Raw genomic sequence first — 2,327 nt, forward strand, 5'->3', positions numbered from 1 at the left:
GTAATCCAATTTTGACAGAAAAACCCTTTAATTCTTCATTTATTACAGACGTTGAATGTACATTTCCAAACTTATTTCCTGCTTGTGCAGTTACTACAAGAAGTAAGAGTGCCGAAGGAAAGGTAAATGATGACGACGGTTTGGATTTACAAAACTTGTTTAAAGATAGTCCGGAAACACTACAAGTAAGTAAAGTCAGTACTCCGTTGCGAATGCTGAAAGTTAATAAGGAAGAATTTGTTAAATCTCAAATTGAAGATGATAATTTGAAGGTAATAAGAGATAATGCCCTTGTTGATATAAATGATATCGAGAAGGAAGGCAAGTGTTACTTTTTAAAGGATGGAATCCTAATGAGGAAGTTCAAGAGTAGAAATGTTAATGATGTAGAACAAGTGGTCATTCCAAGTAGTTATAGGAATTTTGTTCTAGGTATTGCTCATGACTGTAGTTATTCTGGTCATTTAGGTATAAACAAAACTTATGAGAAATTATTAAGGTATTTTTTTGGCCTAAGATGCGGAAAGATTGTAGTGAATATTGTAAAAATTGTGATTTATGTCAAAAAGTAGGTAAAGCTCAACATGACCCTAAGGTGATGCCATTGCAACCCATTGAAGTTCCAGGAGAACCCTTTGAGAAACTGGTTTTGGATTGTGTAGGACCTCTGCCTAGGTCTAGCAAAGGTAACGAGTATTTGCTGACAATTATGTGTAGTGCTACCAGATTTCCAGAGGCTATTCCTTTAAGAACAGTGAGTGCTGATAAGATAATTGAAGCGCTTAACAAGTTCTTCTCGCTGGTAGGTTTGCCAAAAGAAGTTCAAACCGACCAAGGAACCAACTTTACGTCTAGAAAGTTTACCTCATTTTTAGCCTGTCAGAATATTAAGCATTGTTTATCGTCTCCTTATCACCCACAGAGCCAAGGAGTGGTCGAACGATTTCATCGAACCTTCAAAACCATGCTTCGCACGTACTGTTGTGAAAATGAAAAGGAATGGGATGTCTACATACCAATGTTGCTATTTGCCGTTCGTGATAGCGTACATTCATCGTTGGGTTATTCTCCTTTTCAGTTAGTATATGTCCATCAGGTAAGGTCACCCATGGAGGTGATAAAGAATCAGTTGATTTCAGATGAGAAGGATTCTAGCACGTTACAAGAAATGAAGGAAAAAATAAAAAAAATATGGAAGTAGCACATGAGAATCTTAAAGTAGTACAAGAAGAGATGAAAAGAAATTACGACAAAAAGGCTGCAAAACGTGAACTCGACATAGGAGATAAGGTTCTAGTGTATCTCCCTACAGCTGGTAAGGTTTTTAACCAGAAGTATATAGGACCTTGCACGGTGAAGGAAAAAGTAAGTGATGTTAATTATCGAATTCAATTTCCTACAGGACGGAGGAAAGTTAAAACTTTCCATATTAACAAATTAAAGAAGTATAACGAATCCAGTGGAGTGTTGTCAATTGCAAAAGAGGATGATGAAAAAGACGTTGAAGAAGAAATTGAACTTCGATTAAAAAATACAGATTATTTGAGTGATGATGAAAAATTTAGGAAGTTATGTATTCATTTATCTGATGAACAGCAGCATGATTTTAAAGTGCTAATTCAAAACTTTTCAGATCTATTTTCAGACCATCCTAAAAGGATAAAAGGAGTACAGCATAAAATCAGGTTGAGAGAAGAGACGCCAATAAGTCAGCGTCCATACAGAATGTCGCCGAGGCAACAACAGTTAAAGACCGAAGTTGCTTATTTACTGAAACACGGACTAGCAGAGGAAAGCCATAGTGAATGGGCTAGCCCATGTATTCTAGTCGACAAACCTGACGGAAGTGCAAGAATGTGTACAGACTATCGAAAGGTAAATAATGTAACTATAAAAGATTCATATCCTATGCCCAGAGTAGAAGATATAATTAATAATGTAGCCTACCCATTAACAGAGTTGCTGAAAAAGGATGTGAAGTTTGTGTGGTCAAAGGAATGTGACGATGCCTTCAATAAACTTAAGCTCATGTTAATGTCTATGCCAGTACTGAAATCCCCAGACTTTAATCTACCATTCAAGTTACAGGTAGACTCCAGTGAAGTAGGAGCTGGCAGTGTATTATTACAGGAACATAATGGTGTTTTACACCCTGTATCTTACTTTTCAAAGAAATATAATAGCCACCAGTTAAATTACAGTATTGTTGAAAAAGAAGCTTTAAGTTTAATTTTGAGTTTAATGCACTTTGAGATATACTTGCTTAACAGTAACTTTGAAATAGACGTATATACTGATAATAACCCTTTAAACCTTTATTAATAAAT

Source organism: Macrobrachium nipponense, chromosome 21, assembly GCF_015104395.2.
Source record: "Macrobrachium nipponense isolate FS-2020 chromosome 21, ASM1510439v2, whole genome shotgun sequence".
Lineage (NCBI taxonomy): Eukaryota > Metazoa > Arthropoda > Malacostraca > Decapoda > Palaemonidae > Macrobrachium > Macrobrachium nipponense.